Raw genomic sequence first — 23,038 nt, 5'->3', positions numbered from 1 at the left:
ACTTCCAACTCAGGACAGCAACAACTTCACAATGCTTCTTCAACATCAGACTTTGACACTTTCGGGGAAACAAGGAATCACATTAGTACTCTTTTGGATTCCTCTGCAACTATGCTTCTCTCCCTCTGGATAATCTTCTCCAGAAGGGCAGCCTGTTTGCCACCTTTCTTTCCCCTTTGCACCAACAACCAAATAGTGACCAGGATATGGTTTGAGCCTCTATCTTGGCTTTGGCAATGTGTGTTTGCGTCAATTGATGATCTGTATTTCACAATACATGAGAAGCAAGTCTTACAACTCTTTGGTTTCCCAACATTCCCCTCCCGCCTTGAGCATTGTTAGTTGTATTGGTATTGCTGAGTTTTTAAATACTCTTGAATTGGGTATTGCTTGTATGCTTTCTTCTTTTAATATAGCTACCACACAGGACTTTTGGGCTTACCACAAATGCACACACTTGCTTGCATAGTCACTTTGATTCAGTAAATGTACCGTTTATTGTTTTCGAACAGTTCGGTGTTAAAAATTGTAATACTGCTTCTTTCACTCGCACACAAGTGAAACTGCCTGCTGCGAACACGCGGACAGTGTCTGAGCGCTCCAGAGTCTCTTGCAGGCTGTGAAGTCACCAGGTAAGTTGCATGCTCACGATCCACTTGGTGTTCGCAGGTCTTCTGTCATTGTGCCTCTTCGCGATCTGGTGAACAGCCTTCCTTGGCCCATCTCTGCTGGTGCCGGAGCTTCCTCCGCTCCGCAGAGGCGCTGGTGCAACCCAGCCACCTGAAACCCCTAGAGAGGGCACACCTCCCTCACTGGTTCTGCTTCCCACTGCGCAACCTCAGCACAATGAGTTTTCACTGGGCAAGTGTCTTTTTCCTTACACTTCCCGCTGTGCGACCTCTGCAACAGGGATAATTAGAGGCAAAGACCCTCTCAGGACCCACCACTGCTTTTGGCTTTACAGTGTTCCCGGCAGCTTCCCTCTTCCCAGTTTCACCTGCACTGCTTTCTCCTCTCCTGCTTCTCCCACGCCTGCACCTGAGGGGGCCTTTTAAGCCTCTCAGTCTCCCTCAGGTGTAGGTCATCTACACCAATTAGCTGACCTCTCCTACGGCTGCATTGCTCTACATCCCTTGTCTTTGTCTGATTACTGAGGGAAATATGTGACTTGAAGTCCCTGCCAACAAAGTTAGTTTTCCTAACCTTTTCTGCTTTACAATAAGCCATTAAGAGATTGGGGTTTCGGGGGACATCAAACATGGGATGTTTGCCTCTCCCACCCCCATGTTCTCCCTGGGATCCTCCCTCAGAACACCACCCCCAGGGTCCGCATCAGGAAGCATCTGCCTTTCCCTGGCCACATGAGAGGGGTCCCAGGCCAGTGTTTTGGGGGGAATCATTACTGATATATCAGAGGTTTTCCCATTCCCGGAGGCTGTCACAGGTGGCTGGCGTGCAGCCAAGGGCCTCAAGGTTTCTGGTGGCTGGCGTGCACCAGTTAACCTCAGGAACAATGGGGGCTCCATTATCAGGTGGTGCGGGTGGTGGCAAACTCGAAGAAGAGGTTTACAGCGTTGTGAAAAGTCAAAGGAAGAAAGATCCTGCAAGCGGCGAGTGAAAGAGAAGAGCACGTCGTACCCAGTGAGTGTCACAGCCTGTGCGTGACCCCAGAGTGCTCCTTCCCCGCTTTTGTATACAAGGAAATTGTTCGGTGAGTGGGACACACTTGCATGTGACTAAAAGTAATTTGAGAAGCACTTTTGAATTCTGCGCTACCGAAGCAGAGCAAAAGCAGCACTCGCGAGCAATCTTTTACAAGGTACTTTTAAAAATAAATCTTTTCATTAACATATTTTTTGTTTTAAACATGGAGCAAACAGATACAGATTGTGTTTTAAGCAGTTTCACCATAAACATTGGCAGCCGTTTCCCATTTTCGGCCACAACCTTCCCACCCGCCCCTCATTCCTGTTGGGATTCAGCCACAGACCATATTCAAGTAGTGTTGTAGATTCCGGGGTCAACGAGTACACTGGGGAGACGACAACTTGGGGCCACATCCCCTTACCATTGCCTTTGCTCTCGTCCCCTCTACTGTTGCTGTGCCTATCCCCATCCCCCCCTTAGATCTCTCTCCTCTCTGCCATCCCACTCTTCCACTCTCATGGGGGTTTCAGATCTGGTGAAGAACATAGATCACTCAACAGCTGGCTCCAATCCACCTTCACCCCTGGGTCCTCTTCAGAACCTCCCAAAATGCCAGTCCCCATATGCCGATATCCTCCATCCATTGTCTCAAGGATGGACCCCAGAGATTTTTCCACGCTATGGCTAGCCTCCTTTTGACTAGCACTAACATAAACTGGGCCAATCGCCTCTGTGCTTTATAGCGTTTCCCACCTGGCAATAGTCCCCATAGACACACCCTTGGAATGCACTGAAAAAGGGAGCCCAGTAGCCCATTAATTCTCGTTAGCACCGCAAAGCAATAGTCTTTGACCAACACACATTCCCACAACATGTGCCAGATCTCTGCCCGTCCAGTTCCACATCTCGGGCAGTCTGCGCTTATGTATCATTCATTGTATGTAGACTCTCGGGTGTTACATATACTCTATGCTAAATATTATATTGTACCAACTGGAATCTAGCATTCCTTGAGGTTTTTTGGATCTGCTCCCACATATTCGCCCAATCAGCTTCCGAAATTTGATCCTCCGCATCTCTTTCCCACTTGGCCTTAACTGTCAGCTCATCCGCCGGAAACAATTCCTCAATGGACTGGTAAATACGTGAAATCCGAGCCCCCCCTCCTGGGATAACAGTACTTGCATTAATGGTATCGTTGCTGGTTCCTCCGGGATGCCCACCCACAATTTAGTAAAGCGTGCTACCATTGTCCTATAGGCCAGAAACTGCCCCCTGGAGATCCCATGCCGCTGCCTCAATTCCTTGAACGGCTGCACCTCCCCACCCCCGCAAATAAAGCTCCTAACGAAGCACACCCCCTCTCCATCAATCCCAAGAACCCCATCTGCCGTGCCGCCACCCAAAGCCCCTGGTCCACGCTCCACGGCAAGTCTACGCTGTAAAACCCGGTACCTGCTTGCTCCTTAGGAGCTTCCTCCAGACCTCCCTGACCACCTGAAAAACGCTGGTGGTCTACCCCTACACCCCCCCCCCCACCGCTCCGCACAATAACTCCATGGCCACCGGTGAGTCGCCAGCTTCCCCAATAGTCCCTTTAGTAGCTCCCTCCATGGGTCGGTCCACATCAATACTGCCTGCAGCTGGGCTGCCATGAAGTATTGCTCGTAATTAGGTAGATTTAAACCTGCATCTTGGCGTGGGTCCCGTGGCGTTGCTAGTGAGACCTTCCTCCTCCCTCAATCCCACAGCAGTTCCCTCACCTGCTTGTCCAGCATCTTAAAAAAAAAAATAACATTTCGCATAGGGCTACTCTACCCATCAATGACAACGGCAACCCTTTCCAAAATTGAACTGAGTCCCCTATCCCGGAGAGAGCCCTGCTCTTATTATATGTTAATGTCTCCTCAATACTATGGAAAATCTGGATGCCCAAGTATCAAAACAAGTCTCCTTCCCATCAAAGCACCCAGTCTGGTAGGGTTGCCGGGTTTCGATCTATAAGGCCCCCCAAAAGGAAATAACACTGATTTCTCGACATTGGTACGGTAGCCCGACAATTAGCACCTTTCGGAGGATTGGAAGGTTATCTCCAGGGTTGTTCACATATAACAGGTCATCAGCATATGAGGAAATCACATGTTTCACCCCTGCCCCCTCCACCTCCTTCCTGAGATATCTTGCCAAGGTTTCCACTATCATTGCAAACAATATTGGGGAGACAGGACACCCTTGCCTCGTCCCTCTACTTGGCATCCATTGCTGTGACACACAAATCAGTTTTCACTCTGGCCATTGGCCCATTGTATAAGAGCGGTAGCCACCTACATGTTATCCCCAAACCCGAATGCCTCCAGCACCGAAACAACCATTCCCACTACACTGAATCAAAAGCCTTCATGGCATCAAACAAGGCCACCACCATCTCCTCCTGGGAGTCCCTGACCAGAACCATCATGTGGTGTAACCGTAGGAGGTTAATTGTAGTGTTTCTCCCCCCCTATGAATTTGCACTGATCCGGGTCTATTAGACCTGGGCCCACCCCCGTCAACCTAGTAGCCAATACGTTCCCCAGAATTTTTGCGTCAACATTCAGCAGCGAGACCGGTCGATGCGATGAACAGTCAAGGGGGCCGTACGGTCCTTCAATAGGATCGTTATTATCGCTTCTCTCATAGATTCTGGTAGGATCCGTGTCTCGAAGGCCTCATCGTAGACTTTCTTCAATGGGGGACCAAAAGCTCCTTGAATCTACAGTAGAACTCTACAGGAAGCCCATCTCCTCCCGGGGACTTGCCTCTCCCCATAGCCCTCCGTGCCTCACAAATCTCAAGATTCCTTGATTGGTTTGTCCGACCTTTCCCTGGCCTCTCTTGTGAGTCGCAGTAATTCCGCTATATCAAGGAGCTCCCGCGCATCCTCCTCTGCATACGATTGCTCGCTTGTGTACAAGGCTTGGTAGAAGTTGTGAAAGACTTCATTAATTCCCTCCTGGGTGGTGACAAATTCCCCCAAGCTCCTGTGCTAAACCAGGCCAGTGCCCCGCCTTGCCCCCCTCCCCGTGGATGCGCACATCCCTTTGACGTCCTTTCGAGAGTGTTTCCAATGTCTCCCTAAGGGTCTCCCAAGGCAGTCACCAATTTCCCCCCCTCTCCCTTGTCCTGCCTCGTCACCATTTCCTTTTCCAAGACCGCTACCTTCTGTTCCAAATTCCCTAGCCTTTCCTGATTCTTGAAATGCCCTGTCCTCCAGGACTGTTACCTGAAGTCTCCAGGAACACTGTGATGGCCTTCGCCATAGCCCCCCCCCATGTCTGACACCAGGGGCGAGCCATCCAAAAGGGTCCTCCCTAGCTATTCCGTATTGCTAAACGCACCGCTGTGCTCTGTCCCGACAAACGAGTAACCCAACCAGGAATGTCCCGTGCACTCCTGAAAAGTAGGAATCCCCCTGCACCCGTTTGTGAGACCCCCTCCACAATTCCACTAGCTCCCAGTCCACCATTATCTTCCATAACGCTGCCTGCTGCCTCAACGAGGCCGATTTCCTTGCGCTGTCCCACTCTGGATCCAACAAGCAATTAAAATTCCCACCCCATATAAACATTCCATACGGTATCCTCCGGCGGGCGCATCATTGAGTGGGAAGTATTCTTTGGCATCTATATTGGGTGCATACAAATTGACCCAAAAAAATATCTCTGGCTTCAGCACCCCCTGAAGCACCACCGTCCTTCCCACCTCATCCGTAACCACATTGCCCACCTGCAGGGGTACCCCCACCGCCACCCAAATCAGCACCCCTCTCGCAAACTTGGAGTAGGACGTTCCCACCACCGTTCACCCCCCACCTCTTCCTAAGCACATCTAGGTCATTGCCCACCATGTGGGTTTCCTGCATCATCGCCAATTGTATCCCATGCCACTTCAGGAATCCCCCTACTCTCTGGCACTGCACCTTCTTACCTAGACCCCGAACATTCCAGGTCCCAGTTCTCAGATTATCCCTCTTCCATTCTGGTTGTAGACATTTCCATCCTCCCACCCCTTTCCTGCCCTTATGATTCCCCCAGTCCCCCCTGGACCACCCTCCTTCATTCCATTAGTCGCACTGTTCCTTGTCCCGTTCCCACCATTACAAATCCCTCTGGTCTCATTTCATTGGCTCTCCTCCATTCCATAGGTCTTGCTCCCAACTTGAACCAACCGGGCAACTGTGCCCAACTCATGTAAATCCCCAACTGTCCGGTCCCCCTCCCCTCACGTTAGCCCCCTAAGCCCCCAACCTCCCCTCACGTTAGCCCCCTAAGCCCCCAACCTCCCCTCTGCCCCCTCCACCACTGTTCCACCCCACCTATCCCCCAACTGGCTTTCCATCTCAACCCCCCCCCCTCTCCAACACCCAAACTCCTTCCCCCCCAAACTCCTCCCTCTCTCCCCTGGGCCTTCCCGACCATGGTATGGGTCCCCCTCCCCCTAACCTTTGACCTTGACTTGTCTCTTCAACACCTCCCTCCTCTAGTGATGACTAGGCATCAGTCCTGGGGTTCCCAACTGTCGCCCCCTTTCCCCCATCCTAAAGGACATATCTCGCTTACTCATCTTCAGCTTTAACCTGGTGCACCAATCACCTTCCAGCTTCCTACTACTCCTTCCCAATTTTGCGCTCCCGTTCACCCATCTCGGTCCCCTGATCGTTGGACATCGTCTGCCCCCTCTCTGTGAGCCCACGGCCCTTGAGGCTTTACCTCTAACCATGCCCAGACCACCTGTGGCGTACCAAAAACCATGATTTCCCTTCCGCAATTACCTTCAACTTAACCGGAAAAACATAATATATTTAACATTTATATCTTAAGGCTTCACCGTACTCCATCATACATCTTCCGCTGGCACTGCACCTCCAGTGTGAAGTCCGGAAAAATCTGCAGCTTCATGTTCCCCACTTCGAAGTGACCAACTCTCCAGGATTCTTGCAGAATAGCGTCTCTCTCCGTAAACTTCAAAATCTTTGCCACTATACTATGACACTTGATAGTCCTCCTGGAGGTGGGGGCCTGCCCAGCACCCTATGTGCGCCCTCCATCCTTAAAAAGTTTTGATAGGCCCTTCACCCCCAGGATCTCCACTATGAGTGAGTTGCTCCTCAAAAATTCAGCACTAGGCACCTGTTCTCTTTCAGGGACCCCCACCAGCTGGATGTTAGAGCACTGTGATCGTCCTTTCTACATCCTCCGCTCTAGACTCCAATGTCCTGGAGTGACCCTTTTGCACACCTTTCGTAAATCCACCCTGACCAGGGACACGTCAGCCCCAACTTCTTTGATGCTCCCCTCCAGGGAGGTTCTTGTTGATTTATTTATTTTAAAATGTGTTTATTGGCATTTAGTATAGAATTACAAAAACAACAACACTGGTGAAAATTTCGCCAGTGTCAAAGTAACGGATCTTTTCGCTAATATACTGCTGCGCTTAAACAACAACTTATAAACAACAAATTAACATTAACTGTCTCCTGGATTATCATACACAATGTCCTGTAGGTTCATCAAGAAGGTGGGCGTCTGGGTAGTGGAAGGGGGGAAACGGGGACGGGGGAAAGAAGGCACAGCCAATTCAGAAGCCATATGAGTTTGTGATGGCCCCATTCCAAATGCCCTAGTACGCTTCCTGGAGTTAAGGTTCTCTCCGGTGGGAGGTTCTTGTTGATGGATTGCTTCCATTAAGGTGTCCAAAGTCACCCCTCCCGAGGCCCCTCCACCAGCGTCTTCTCCCTTCGGGGGCACCTCCTCGTTTTTCTGGTGTTTCTTGGTGGGGTCTGTGTACCTGTCCATCCTCTGCTGACCTTTCACCATTGTCTCCGTTTCCGGGTAGCTCAGTCTTCGTTTGTGTCCCTTTTTGGGAACTGGGTCGCCAGAAGTTCCTCAACTTCCACACTGATACTTCCTTCTCTCCAGGAGAGTAGCCACAGCAAATGCTCTGCGTTAACCCCAGGCTCACTCAGGGGCATACTGAAGCCTCCCTTCTATCACCGGGCTACATGCCCTTACGCCTCTTTCTGATACTTTTTTAAAAAAAAAATGTTTATTGATTTTATTAGAACCAAAACAATACACAACAAACTTGCAGTACAAATCAAATATTTCTGAGTTTACATTTATATTTCCATGTCTGCTGCTGCCTGCCCCTTTCCCTCCCTCCCAACCGAGCCTACTCCACTTCTCAATTTTCACCTGTTTCTTCTAGAGGGGTTCCTTTTTCAATGTCCTCTTCAGAGTCCTGGTCGTTCGACCAGTCCTGGGTTGGCCCATACATTGTGGCTACTAAGTGCTTCCAGGCCGTCAGGGCTTCTGCTGCTTCTTCCCCTCCTCTGCACCCCGATTGCAGCCATGCTGCTGATTCGGCATCAATCCATTTCTGGTGGTCTTTCCACCAGACTTCACTCCATGTCCGTTGCATGCCATCCCATGGCAATTCTACGCTTGGCAAGTATGTACGCCAGGTCTTTTAATTTTCTCACATGTTTTCATTTGCATGGCCTAGGAAATCCTTCTACCAAACATGCCCACACTGATCCCACATTTATCTTGATCCCCTTCTCATCTAGCCGGTGGGCTACTTCTTCCCAGAATTCCCAATTTCTGGGCATGACCAAAACAGATGTGTCATCCCGCATTTTCTTCCCCGCATTTGAGGAGTCATTTATGCCCTGTGGGTTATAAATAGCTATATTTACTGCAGCCTCATGTTGGCCCTCTCCCATATCCCATCACTAATGGGCACACCTGCCTCTTCTTCCCAGTCGTGCCTTAATTGTGCCACTTCCTTCTTGACTTTGGACATCAATAGTTTGAATAGTCTAGATATTTCATGCCCTCCTTCTGCTACATCATATATCGGTTCTATAGTGGCATCAGGTTCCTCGTCTAATGTTACTTCCGACCATGTCTCTTTGATTCGCCATACCATTCTGTTATATGCGATATATTGTCCCTCATGCAATCCCGTTTCCTCCACCAACGCCCCGAATATCTTTATCTCCCCTTCTTGCCATATGTCTCCTATTGTTACAATTCCCACCAGTTCCCAGTGCCTCCTAATTGTCTTCATTAATTGCCCATCTCCTGCCGCCAGTGTGACCAACAGTATTTGTGGTGAAAACGGGGTTGGGTTCTCCATGACCTGTCTTAAATCTGGCTAGCGGTGCACTATACAGCAGCTTAACCCATCTAAGGTACCCCGGTCCTGTCCCATAGTTAGTCAGCGCAGCAATTAGCCAGGGCCATTTGACAGAGTCAAAGGCTTTTATTGCATCCAGTGATACAATAGCCATTTCCTCCCAGTCTTCTTTTGTGTGTTCTATAACCCGGTGGAGTCATCTAAGGTTGTCGGATATGTTCCTGCGCGGGACATATCGTGTTTGGTCCAGGTGTATTAGTTTATTATTGATTTGTTTCATTCTGTTTGCCAACACCGCTGTAAGTATTTTACTATCTTGATTCAGCATCGACAGCAATCCGAACGATTCGCAATCGATGTCTGGCTTGTTGGTTTTAGGGAGTGGGATAATAATTGCTTACGGAGGGATTCTGGCAGCCATCCTGCCTCGTATGCCTCATTTAGCATTATTAACAGCGGGGGAAGCACCTAATTTCTGTACATTTTATAAAATTCACTGGGGAGCCCATCAGCCCCTGGGGTCTTACTGGTGGGTAGTTGCACCTCCACCTCTTCCAGCTCTTTTACCGTGAATGGGGCATCTAGGTCCTCTCGCTCCTCCGCGCTTATTCGTGGCAGGCCTATGTCCTCCAGTGTGTCCATTACTTCCCCGCTATCGCTCCCTTCATCGTCCCCATATAGTTTCCGATAGTATTCGAGGAACTCTCTATTAATACCCTCTTGAGTGTCCGCTATTTGCCCATCCTCCCCTGTTATTGCTCTAATCGTGGGTCTGGGGGTCTCTCTTTTGTACAGCCATGCCAGCATTCTTCCTGGTTTGTCTCCTCCCGCGTGCTGTCTCTCTACATACTTTTTATAGTTCAGATTAGATAGTCTCTCCCAGTATTCTGTGCATTCCTGTTGCAGTTGGCTTATGGTTTCGGCATCCTCCTTGTGCACGCCCCTCCCCTGCTCAAGATTATCTCTAGTTTAGTTTCGGCCCTCTGCAAGTCCATCAGTATACCTCCCATCAGCCCTTTGGATTTGGCTATTGCTATTCCTCTCGCCATCACCTTGAAGGCTTCCCCTAGTGTACCTGCCGACTCCACACTTCCAGTATTGATCTCAAAGTACCTTACTATCTCTTCTCTCAGATCTTCCCTAAACATTATATATTTTAGTGTTTCGGGTCTGAGTCGCCAAGTTGGTATCTTGGCTTTTGGGGGTCGATATTGCCATATTAGAACCAGTGGCGAGTGGTCTGATGTGACCCTTGCCTTATATTCTGTCTGTACTACTTCTGCTATCACTTCCTGCGTGGCAAACATATAGTCTAGGCTAATGTACAAGTTCTGTGGGGCAGAGTAATGCTTATATTGTCTGTCTTGTGGGTGGTACACCCTCCATGTATCGTCTAGCTGGAGATATGTCAACAGAGTCTGTAGGGCCTTGGCTGGAGGGGCAGGCCTGTCTTGCTTGTTATCCGACCTGTCAACCTTTGGGTTTTATGTGCAATCAAAATCTCCTCCCCAGATCACCGCCCCTCCCATATATAGGCTCACCTTTTTGTATAGGGTCCTGAAGTATGTCACTGTGTCCTGATTTGGGGCATATGTATTAATAATACATATTTCTTTATTTTCCACCAGCCCTCGTATAACCACGATCCTCCCATTCGCTTCAACTATGGACTGTAGTAATTGAAATGGGACATGCAGTGCTACCCACGTGATCACCCCCTGGCATATGCCAAATATGTTGCCCCAATTACGGTGCCCCTCCACTTCTTCTGGATCACCTCTAATTTTTCTTTTGTGAGGTGAGTCTCCTGTAAGAGAGCTATATCTATTTTCTGCCTTCTCAAATACATTATGACCTTTTCCTTTTTAGGTGGCTATTGAGCCCTCTGACATTCCACAAAATTAGCTTAAGGTCCCCGATGTTTCAGCTTGCTTCAGCCACTTCCCGCCCTCCTTCTGTATCTTCCCAGCCCCTTCTCGGGGTACAATTGCTAGCACGTGTAAGCTTGTATCCCAACTTAAACTACCCTTAACTAATAACACAACAACTTCCCATCTTCCCCCCCTCCCCCCTCCCTTCCCTTCCCTGCCCCTCCAACTCCCCAGCTTTTTCTTTTTCCTTCCGCCCATCCTTTCTCCATCTGTTCCCTCCCTTTACCCCCCCCCCCCCATCCCCAACTGGTGCCCAGCTCCATCCCTGGATTTCAGGCTATCCTGCATCTTGCCCTTTTCTCGGCTACTGCCGATACTAGTTGCACCGCGGGAGGTTATCGCCCTACTGGCGATCCGACTACTCTAACTAGTGGGGGTAGGTCATGCTTTGACCGTGATGCTCCCATTAAGCAATAGCTTGCTGCGCGTTGGGCATATTTAGTTATCGGTTCTAGCAACTATATTCCAGTCCGGACAAGTCCTTATGCTGAGATATTAATCGCTAGCGATTAATCCCTATTGCTCCTTGCTCCTCCTCCTCCTCCCTTTCCACCGTTTTGTATCAGCTCACCGCTTTGTACACCTCCATTCCTCGCTCCGCTCACTTCGGGTGGCTCCACACTGTTCACCCCGGGGAGTCTAGGCTGGGCCTCAGCTGGCACTTCCTCACCCATGACTAGGCAACGCCTCTTCTTCTTCCCGCTCCGGCCGTACTCCTTACCTCCAGTGTCTGCTCTTCTCCGACTCCCTGCCAACACGTCTCCACTTGGAGTGGGCACGTCCTCCCTCCGACAGTCTGCATCCCCTGCCGGGTACACCTCCTGCAGGGTGCGAGTCAGCCACCTGCTCTGGTGACCTTCTGTTGCACGGAGCACCCCACCAATGCTCTGCCCTGTTCACAGCCTGGCAGTATCCTCTCTCACCGTGCGGTGCTGTATGTCTCCGCTCCGTGCCCCCACTGGCACATCTTCATCCCTTGCCGGGCTCGCCGTCCCTCACTCGGGTTGATCCTCTGCCAAAATCTGTCACCATAAGGCCGGGAGCCCACATTCGGCTCCGGCGGCCATCTTTCTTTTCCTGTTCCCCCGGCCCGCGTCTCTGTGATCCTTTCGTTGCAGGGCAGCACCTCGTCCCGCTTCGCCTCCAAGACTGCTCCCAGGTCTTCCTTCACCGTTGCCCCGGCTAAGGCTGGGTTGGGAGACCGTCTCTTGTGTTTTAGCAGGATTTAGAGCAGGATTACAACGGGCGGTCCAGGAGCCCCAATGAGATACGTGCTCATGGTTTGGCTGCTAGCCACACCCACTAAAACGTACTTTTAAATACCAAAGTCCTAAAAAGCTGTGAAACCATATTATACAAAAGCCAATAGAATGTAATGTTATAAATGTGAGAGTCTATGGAAACGATAGCACTATAAAGAGGCAACATTGTTAAAGGGAACACCTACAAGCATTGCCCAAGCCAAGAGAGCCAAATCAAAGAAGTTACAAACTATCAGATATTGCCGAAAATGGCAGGGGGCTGTCGGAAGACTTATAAACAGTGTCAGTTGTTGCTCATACGTTACATTATCTGTAGTAAAAGTTGGTATGAACTTGCGTTGTCCAAGTCACAGGAAGAACTTTAAAAAACCCTTTTGTATCAGTCATTGGCATTGTGTGGTGGGGAAACAAGAGTGTCACAAAGGCTGCCCTTCTGGGAGAGAGGGATCTAGAGGGAGAGGAGCATTATTGTGAGAAGAGTGTCAAAGAGCACTAATATAAATCTTGTTTTTCCTAAAGAGTTTTTGAAGTTTTGAAGCTGCAATTTGTTAAACAAGTTGTGGTGAGATATTCATCAATTGATATTTAAACCCAAAAACACTTGTGGTTGTGAATTGCTGTTCGGGCAAGGGAGTATACTGGAACTGCAAACTGCTGGAGGAGTGGGCCTGCCATGGCCCGCTGGAAGTAGAAGAAGTGCTTAAAAGGGGTACTGATGAATACAATCTATGTTGAAGGTGATACTAAAGACATTTGTGTAAAAAATCAACCAGACCAAGACAATTGTTGTTGTTGAAGAATTGTTCAAAGATGGGGAAAGAACCTATTTTCTGAATTTAAACTTTCTTTTGACAAAGTGGAACTACATCAAACAGAGCTTGAACTTTATATTGACAAGTTGAAGTGGGAACAAACTGTGGTTGAACCCTATTGCTAGTCTCCCTGAATCACCAGGATGCTTAATTCCATGTGGCCAGCCACAGGAAATGCCTGAGATTGTAATATGGAACTGTCACTACAAGTTCTAGGTCTTACCGTTTGGACTTTGTTCAGCACCCAGGGTTTTCAACAAGCTGCTAGCAATTGTGGCAGCTGTCCTCAAAAGGGAAGACATTCATGTTTTTTCCTATCTGGATAAGTGTCCCGTTCCAGCCTGTTGTCCAGTACTAGTGTTGCCACACCTGTACCGGACTTGCAGTCTGATTGTTTATTTGTTTATTTGTTTGTTTGTGTGTTTATTAATTTATAAGGCGCACCAAACCCTGAGGTAACTGGGCGCAACAAGTGCAAGGAAACTTGCACAGCTTGGGCATCTCCCTGAACTTCAAGAAGTTTTAGGTTTTGCTGCCCCAGCCCTTACGATTTTATTAGGGCGGTCTTTGACAATTTCCTAGGTTGGGGATTTCCACCCGAGTACAGACATGGGTGAACATCTGCAAGATGGTAGAAGATTTTCAGACACAGACAAAAGTTCCAGCTTCCGCTTTTCTGTGCTTACTGTGTCTTATGGCATCCTGCATACTTGTGGTGCCAGAGGCATGTTGTTACTGCAATGGCTTATGAGCTTATAGTGGTTGCAATTTCAGCAACAAACATCGGACGTTACACTGGTCTTGGAGAGAGTGTTCAGCGACTGCAATGGTGGTCCATGAAGGGCAACCTCCTGAAAAGGTTGTTTTGTAATACCATGACCACAAGTGACACTAATCACAGATGCATACCTGAAAGGATGTGGCGCTCCCCTCCAATACCTTAAGATGAGTGCACTGTCGTCCCATCAGAGTGCCGGGAGCACAACAATTTGCTGCAGTTGAAGGCCCTAGTTGCTTTCCTCCCCTCTTTGATGGCAAACCGGTGTTGAACCTTATGGACAACACTAGCTATGCATTACCTCAACAAGTCGGGTGGCATGGGTTCTTTGCTTCTGTACAGCGAAGTAATGCGATTGTGGTTCTGGGCTCTGGAGAGTGTGTCTTTGACTGCGGCCTACCTGGCTGGCAAGGAGAACTTGCTGTTGGATGCACTGAGTAGACAGCTTCAACCTCTCACGAATGGGGGCTCTGCCAAGAAGTTCTGGAGGAGATTTTCTCCAATTCGGGTACCCCTCCAGTGGGCCGCTTCTCTCCCAGTGTGAAAGAAAGTGCACGTGTTTCTGCTCTAGGAAATGCCCTTCTCAGGGAGCTCTAGTGGACACCTTAACAGTCAAATGGGACTTTGCCCTGCTCTATGCGTTCCAATCGATTCCCTATCATACTGCTGGTTCTCAAAAAGCGATGCCTGTTCGGGTCCACAATGATCTTGATCTCTCCGGACTGGGCCCGGAGAACGTAGTACCTGGTGTTGCTGGACATTGCCGTCTGCCTTACCTGGTGTCTGCCGCAATGGGCGTGCCTCGTCCCCAACTCGGGGGGATAGGAGAGGGAGGTAGGGTCCTGCACTCACATATTCAGTCTGAACCTTCATGCCGGGCTAATGAAAGGTTGAGGTATAAGGAATGGGATCTGTCGGAGGACTGCTTGGGCATGCTCCTCTCTGCTAGAAGATGCCCACCAAATCCATCTCTGGCTGCAGACGGCATATGTTTTCAGCTTGGTGCCGTGAGAGGGATCTGGACCCTGTTAAGTGCTCCACATCCTCGGTGTGGGAATTTCTTCTGTCTTTGGCCCTGACTGGCCTGCATATTGGTACGGTGAAGGGGTGTCTTTCAGCCATTTTCAACCGTCAACATGGTCATGCAATTCATAAGGGATCTTTCTAATATGTTGCCTCCATGCCAGTTTGTCTCTGCGTGGGATTTGGATATACGTTTTTAATGGGAGCTCTGTTTGAGCCCATTCATTCTTGTTCGTTAAAATGGCTCAACCTTAAGGTGATTTTCCTGGTTGCCACCATTTCTGCTAGATGGGTGAGTGAGTATGAACCTCCCTACTTGGTTTTCTTCAAGGAAAAGGCGACTTTGAGAGTTAGAACATCCTTCCGAACGTGTTCACAGACTTCCATCTCTCTCAAAAGACCCATATGCCTTTCCTCTGTCTGATACTTACAAGGCAAAGTAGCATTTCCATCAGCAGTATCTGGTGCAGGCCCTCAGGGTCTATGTCTTTTGGACAAGGGATGCCAGAACAGATGAACAGCTTTTCGTTGTTATGCTGACACCTTTGCTGGCACTACTGTAACTAAACAGACCTTGTCAATGTGGATCATGCTCTGCATCTCAGAATGCAACGATCGGGCTGACAAGGAGGTCCCTGAGAGTCTTTGGGCTCACTCGACCAGAGGGGAGGCCGCCACTTTGTCTCTGTAACGTGGTATTCTGGATATTTGCAAAGTGGCTACGTGGGCCTCTTTGCACATGTTTAATAAGCACTACTGCCTGGACTCTTGTCTGGTCAGGATGTTAATATTGGCAAGGCTGTCTTTCAGAGTTTTCTGGTTTAGGTGGTGTCCTTGCTACCCTCCCTGCTCCTTTGGGTCATTGCACTGCTTTGAGAGGCTATTAAAGATGAGAAATCTGTGTGAGGAAGGAGAACCATTAGAAGAACAAATTATTTACCTTTCAGTAATTTAATGCTCCTCCCACGGGGTTCATTCTTCTGACGTTTTTTTCTTTCGCAGCATTTATTTTGTTGCCGAAATTTTTTTTTCTTCAATTTATTTACCCCACCCTACCCCTTATGTGCCCCCCACCCCATATTATTTGACATTTTTTTTTCTGCAAAACTTTTTGGGAAAAAAGTGCAGCGAACAAAAACAGGCGATGAATGAACGTTGTACCCTCTCACAGATGCCTCATCACCATCCCTACCTGCCCCTCTTGGTGGTTATCTAGCACACCATAGTTCGGCGGCCCCTCTGCATCAAGATTGTTAGGGGGAAAAGGGTGGAACAAAGATCCCGTGCCGCAGCGTCTCTATGTATGCTGGCCTTGATGTCATGTCTGGTGCATAGAGACGTCGGGTGGAGCAGACGTGGAGCCGTGCTTGTTCCATGGCGGCATACAATTTTCTTAAGAACAGCTGTGCTGGGAGATGGATATCAAAGATGAAGAATCCGTGAGAGGAACGTACATCAGAAAGGACATTTCCATGAGGTGTAAGTTATTTGTTCTTTACAGTAGCTATATGTTAGTAAAAGCATGTTGGATGGGACTGAAGTGCTGACAAATATGTAATGCAGAAAATTGCCTGCAGATGGTAAAAACTGAGTGTTGAAAAAAACAAATGATGAAGTCATCGGGGAAGTAAGGTTGGGATGATGCAACAAATAATGTCTTAGAAAAAGCAGAAAGGGAGAAGACTATGTTTTATTTGTAGTTATGATGGCCAACAGTAATCTCTGATCTTGCCAAATGTTAGGAATCTGTGCACCTTTTGGGTGCACAGGAACATGCTTTTAGGACAAATACATTATTTTTTACAGAAATTAACATGAGGGTTCCAAGCTGGCAGAGCGTGAACGCCTGCATAGGAGTTTCAGGTAGATCTATGCTTTTCTAATTGTAAAGCAAAACATGAATACATAAACCTATTTAATTCATAACAAACAGCAAGTTCCATTACAGCTTTTAGTATGCATCAACATTCCATATTACTTCCTCTTTTACTTATATTTGATGTTGATCACAAAAGTTCAACATTTTCCAGTCTAATAATGAAACTTTAAAGTAGTTGGGCCAACATACTTGCAGGTATGTTATTTCTGCATATGGAGTCTAAAATATGACAACAGAAAAACTGAAGCACATTCTGATCCTTCTCGTCAGAAGTGTTCATTGTCAGAGTCTGCCATGTGAAGCCAACAAATTGTATGTATATTTTCATGCTGTGCATCATTAAACCAAATGGAGTGTAGTCCTAAGATAGTGTACAGATTTCAAACTGTCTGCGTTACTCAATTTTGTGTTTTATTTTAGTGGATGTGACTTTTTCTCTGGTGGTCTCAGAAGACTTTTAAAAAGCCAAGAACGGGGAGCTATTATTTATTGGTTTTTAACGTGGACAGCTTTTGTTCTGTTATTTGCACCAGAATCAGCTATTTTGGCACTCCACAGGAACATTGCTTGAAAATGTGCAGATACTCATGTTGATAAACAATATTTGAGTTAACCTGCATGAGTTTGAGTTTTACACTGACTCAAGATCCCATGATTATAGACAGAATACAGATCTGTAATTTCTTCCATCACTTTGTTTCTAACCTATATATTATTAAGCTAAATAAATCTTAATATTGCTTATGCTTCCATACTAAATGGAATCATCTGGTAGGTATTTAAACACTAAGTGGAACCCCTTTCTTTATAGGTGAGCATTTATCGCAATTGTTTAGTTTACATATTCAAATGACTGATTACCTACTTCTGACCGTGTGCGAGAACGTACTTAATGTGATTTAGAGTATGTCACTGTGATCAAACATTTTATTGAATTTTCGTGCAAGGTTACGTAAACATTACAACAACTGGGAGAGCCATGTCGGAAGCTCTCAAGGCTCAACATTCATAACTAACCACAAAGAAAAAGGAAAAGAAAAAAAAAATGGGTCACTGTAAAAAATAAGCAAACAGCTTTGTCGTGTGTCGTCACAGTAGTCTCTGCACAGTTAACATGTATTACCAGACTCGGGTTGATTGGTAGGAGCGGGACATGTTATCGATAGTCCACCCATTTCTGCCAGATTTTCTTTGCTTTTTCAGGGCAACCTCTTGCAGCATAAACTCTGTACTCCATTGTAATACATATGTCTATGTCTGTGGCCCATTGTTCATGGGTGGGTGCCACTTCCGAGCCCCATAATTGTGCTATGTTCCTCTTAGCTACTGCTGTAGCGGTCGACATGAGTAGTTTCTCATATCTTGATAATTCAATTTCGTCCTCTATCCCCAGCAGCAAAAGCTTTGGTGCCCTGGGGACTGTTTTGCCTCGAATCTTTGACAGTTCGTCGCAACATGCTTGCCAGTAGTGCCGAATATGCTCGCACTCCCATAGAATATGGAAGAAGGTGGCTTCTTCACGCTTGCAGCACAAGCAGTGTGAGTCTGATATCCTGCCCCAGCGGAAGAGTGCCACTCTTGGGTATTAAACTTGGTGGAGGATTTTAAGCTGAATGAGTCTGAGTCTGGATGAGATCCCTATCTCCCGGGGGTACATCAGAGCAGCTATCCACTCCTCTGCCTGGATTGCCCCCACGTCCCACTCCCATTTGGCCTTTAGGCTTGCCAACTCAGTTGTAGCTAAAGAGGTGATGGCGTTATACATGACAGAGGTGGCCTTGCATTTGATTCATTCGGAAACTACATTGCGTTCCATTGGGGTGTATTCAGGCGTATCGCACATGGCAGGTAGGTGGGTTAACACTGCGTGTTTAACTGTGTATAGTGGTATCGTTCTGTAGGTCGGAGAGAAAAGCCAGACACCAAGGTGTCGAATAGAATCCTCTCCCCCTCTCGTATCACATCTCCAATTTTTACTATCCCATGCAGTGTCCAGTTGGGCCATCTGGGGAGTTTGCTTACTTCTGGGAGGTTCCTGTTATTCCACAGCAGTTGTATGGGTGTTAGCTTGTCCCCCCAACCCATGTATTTGTGTGTTTCCACCCATACTCGCGGTATGTGTGCTAGCATGGTTGGAGGGGTCGTTCGGCCCTCCTGCCGATATAAGTGTTCCAGGGAAGGTTTGCTAGGATCACCTGTGATTATCGCTCTGTGACGTGTCCCCATGCAACATGTCATTCATGATTGCCATTTGACTGGCCCAATAGTATGTCTGCAGTCTGGGGAGGCCTATACCACCCTCCCATATGGATCTTTGGAGTGTAGCAAGTGCTATGCGTTGGTGGCCTCCACCCCATAGTCATTTTCAAAGGATGCATTCAATTTTGTGGAATTCACGCCATGGGACATGCAGTGGGGCATTTTGCAGTATATATAAGAAGCGTGGGAGGGCCATCATTTTAAAAAGGGCTGCTCTGCCCAGTAGGGTTAATGGTAGGGAGACCCAGTGGTGGACGTCTTCTGTGAATCGTAGTCTGTTCGGGTATAGGTTTGTGTGTGTGTATTCACGCAGGTCTTTTTATGATTTGTATACCGAGGTATCTGCATTGTTTCAGTTCAGTATGATAGGGGCAGTTTGTTGGTATTGTTTCGTTTGCCTTACCCAATGGGAATAATATGGACTTAGTCCAATTAACACATAGGCCGCTGAAGGTACCGTATCTTTCCAACAAGCGTGTCACTACCGCACAGGAGTCAATCAGGTCTTTTAAATATATCAGCAGGTCGTCTGCATATAATGAGACTCTATCCTCCCAGTTGTCTGCCCAGTGAAAGCCACTCCACGTCTCCGTGGTTTGCAGCAGTACTGCCAGGGGTTCGATCGCTAATGCGAAAATCATTGCCGACAAAGGGCAGCCCTGTCTAGTTCAGAGGGGTCTGAGTCCCAGCCGTTCACCTTCACTGTGGCCCTCAGAGATCTGTAGAGGAGTTTAACCCATTTCATAAAGTGAGGGCCAAAGCCCATGTGGTGCATAATTTCCCAGATCGCCTCCCAATAGACTGAGTCGAATGCCTTTTCAAAGTCAATGGGCTGTAGGACGAGGGGGCTCTGAAGGGCGCCACTTCTTTCCAGGGCCGAGTGTAGTCTATGGATATTCATGCGGGTTGATCTTTGCAGCATAAAACCGCATTGATCCGGATGGATTAGAGACGGGATGACCTGTTGTAGTTGGTCAGCTAGCAACTTCGCAAGGATCTTGGTTTTGCTGTTTATAAGAGAGATAGGTCTATAGGAGGTGTATTTGTCGGGGGGTTTGCCTGCTTTGGGAATCACTATTATGGTGGCTTCTCTGAGGTCACGGGCACGTTGGTAAACATATATGGAGCTAGTTCCCCTGCTCCTATTTTCTTCCATAGTTCCCAAGGGAAGCCGTTCAGGCCTGGTGTCTTCCCTGATTGAAGCCCTGACGTGGCCGCCACAACCTCTTCTTCTGGCATCTCCTTTTCAAGGAGTTCTCGTTCTTCGTTATTGAGGGTAGGGAGAGGGACATCCGCTACAATCGTATTCTCTATGGGGGAATCGGGTGTTCTGTAGAGGTCAGTGTAGAAGGTGGCAAAGCCACCCGCTATTTCCTGATCTGTCAACAGAGGGTCAGAGTCTTCCGGGCTGAGTCGTCTAACTTGATTGTACTCCTCGTCCCTTCGCTCCAACCAAGCTAGCATCTTGCTGTCCTTATCTTGTTTCATAAACCCTGGCACGCTTGTCTGGCGTTGTCTAGGGCTATATTTTGGAGGCGCTTCTGAGCAAGCAATAGTGCCTGTTGTGTTTCGGGCAGATCCTGTGCCAGGTGGTCCTCTTCCGCCTGTTTTACCTGCCTCTCGGCCTCGTGTAACCTGGCAAAGTGTTCCTTTTTATGGGCAGTGGTCCAGGAGATGATTTTCCCTCTCAGCACTGTCTTGTATGCCTCCCATAGCACTCCCGGGTCATCAACCGTTCCTGTGTTTGTTTTGAAATAGGATTTTGTGACTGTTCGAATCCGTTCTACTAGATCTGGGAACCCCAGGTAGTAGTTATTGAGACGCCACCGCAGGGGGCGGTGGGGTCGGTCTGGAGGTATAGAGTACGAACAACAGGAGGGAGTGGTCCGAGATACCTCTAGGGAGTAGGCATGCCTTATTAGCCTTGTGTATGTCCACTATTGGGAGAAAAAAATAGTCTAGTCTTGAAAGCGAGGCATGCGCCCCAGAGTGGAAGGAGTATTCTCTGCCACCGGGGTGCTTCTCTCGCCAGACGTCCCGTAGTCCCAGGGTGTCATCAAAGGTGGCTATCTTAGTGCGTTTGCTTGGGTTTCTGCCTCGCAGGTGTGTGCGGTCCATTTCTTTATTCATGACTTTGTTAAAGTCGCCTCCCACGATTATAATATCAGTTGTGTCCTCGGTGATCAGGGGTTGAGATATCAGTGACTAATGGGGCTAGCAGGGCAGTGGTGTGTAGATTGCTAGCATTGCAATGGATTGTTCCCATAGTGTCCCCGTAATGTATACATATCTGCCTCCTGTGTCCTGAGTGACGCTGGTTAGATGGAGCAGGAGTGTTTTATATATTAGTATGACCACGCCCCGTGAACCCATAGTAAAGCCGGCGTGTATTGCAGTTCGATCATTTGTGCGCTTGAACAGATTGCATACTGTGCCTGAGAGGTGCGTTTCAGTTAGGAATACTGCGTCTGGCTTATGTCTGTTTAGGAATTGCGTGACTAAACGTCTTTTTATACCATTACCTAGTCCATTGACATTCCATGTCATGAACCGGAACGTTCTGGTGATGTTGTTATATGAGGCCATAACAGCTTGGAGTGGGAATGTCATACACCGTGACATGCACCGTGGGTGACTTGTGTTGTCCAGCTACTGCGGTCGACTGTGTGAACATGAGGAGGCAAGGGGTTTGATTACAGGATGCATTTTCCCCAGTGGGACCGTATTTGTGTTGCCCTTGGGTGTTTCCCCCCCTTTGAGTAGTTGTGCCTTGCTTGGCGGACCCATAAATAACAGAACTAAGAAAATAACCCCAACATACCCCCCACCCTACACTCCACCCAACTTCAAGTATCTGTCGCCCGAACAACATATAGCAGCTGTGAAATCGAAAACATGCCCACACTAAACATAGGTTCTCATTTTAGACTGGAATGTCTAAGTGTCTGGAGGGGGGGGGGGACTCGCCATACCCCCTGGGTCGCTCAATCTTAAGTCTATACGTGGAGCTTGAAACTGCATATTGTGTCTTTATTGAGCCATCAGATTGTTGTAAACTTATTCCCGCCAGATTAGAATGGTACCTTTTTTTTCTTTTTTTGTACGTTCAGCAGTCTTCAATCGGCGGCGGCGGCGGTGGGTCGGGATCTCGTTCTATTGGTAGCGGGGCAGGCAATCCCCGATCTGGCGGCAGTCTAGGTCTCCTGTTGTTTCTTAATCCCGCTACACTCCAGTCACCCTCAATGTGCTGTTCTTCCCATCTACATGCGTCCTTTGGATCTGTGAAGTGTACTGTAGTGCCTTGATGGTAAATTTTAAGCTGCGCTGGGAAGAGAAGGCCATATTTCACGTTCTTGGTTTGAAGGTGTTTCTTGAGTCGGTCAAAAGAGTGTTGCCTTCTGGTCCTCCCGAGTGTAATCCGGAAAGAAGGCGATGCGGGATCCGTTGTGTGTGATTGTTCCCTTCGTGCGGGCCATTTGCAGTAATGCGTCTCGATCCCTGTAATTTAACAGTTTCGCAATCACTGTGCGTGGTGGTGAGCCTTGTGTAGGTGGTCCAGATGACATACGGTGGGCCCGTTCAATGGAGAAAAATGTGGACAATGATTTGGGTTCGAACAGGTCAGATAGCCATTGTTCTAAGAATAATTCCATGCACGGCCCTTCTGATTTTTCTGGTAGGCCCAGTATGCGGACATTGTTACTCCTGGATCGACCCTCACCCTCATCGACTCTCTCCTCTAATGTGTTGCTTTGTGTCATGGCCTGGGTCATGTGCTGTTCCATGTTACGTAGCCCGTCTTCTGCTCCGGAAATGCGCTGATCAGCTTCCCCTGTACGTGATGTAAATTTTTGCAGCTCATGTCAGAGAAGGGAGACATCCATGCTTATACCATCCATTTTTTGCTCCATGGATGCCCGCGAGTCGGCTATTGCAGCCATGACATCCTTCAGGGATATAGAGCTCTCAGCCTCAGTCATGAAGTGCAGCTGGTCCTGGTCTGAGGAGGGTGCTGCTGGTGTTGTAGTATATTGGTCGATTCTGCTTTGGGTAACTGTCTTTCTAACTTTGCCTTTGCATATCATGTGTTCGACTGGCCCCTGCCAATGCAGAGGATTGTTTCCTTTGCGTGCAGCGGGTAACCGCCACGGCGGCTGTTGTGTTATAGCAAGTATAGTCTGCGCCCAGCCGTGGCACACCAGTCTTCACCACACGACCGCAGCAGTGAGGCAGCAAGGTTTGTATGCTTGAGGTGCTTCGCAACCAAT

At 48.2% G+C, this 23,038-nt stretch overlaps 1 protein-coding gene across 1 annotated transcript in view; it reads left to right on the top strand.

The window, feature by feature from the left end:
• The window catches only part of LOC138583120 (cholesterol transporter ABCA5-like), a 3,134,767-nt gene that overhangs the window by 71,584 nt on the left and 3,040,145 nt on the right, over positions 1-23,038 (top strand). The gene's annotated exons all lie outside the window — the stretch shown is intronic.

This window comes from Ambystoma mexicanum, chromosome 3q, assembly GCF_040938575.1.
Source record: "Ambystoma mexicanum isolate Mex_15411 chromosome 3q, UKY_AmexF1_1, whole genome shotgun sequence".
Classification (NCBI taxonomy): domain Eukaryota; kingdom Metazoa; phylum Chordata; class Amphibia; order Caudata; family Ambystomatidae; genus Ambystoma; species Ambystoma mexicanum.
The sequence above is the reverse complement of the archived record's forward strand: the minus strand, read 5'-3'. Positions and strand labels throughout refer to the sequence as shown.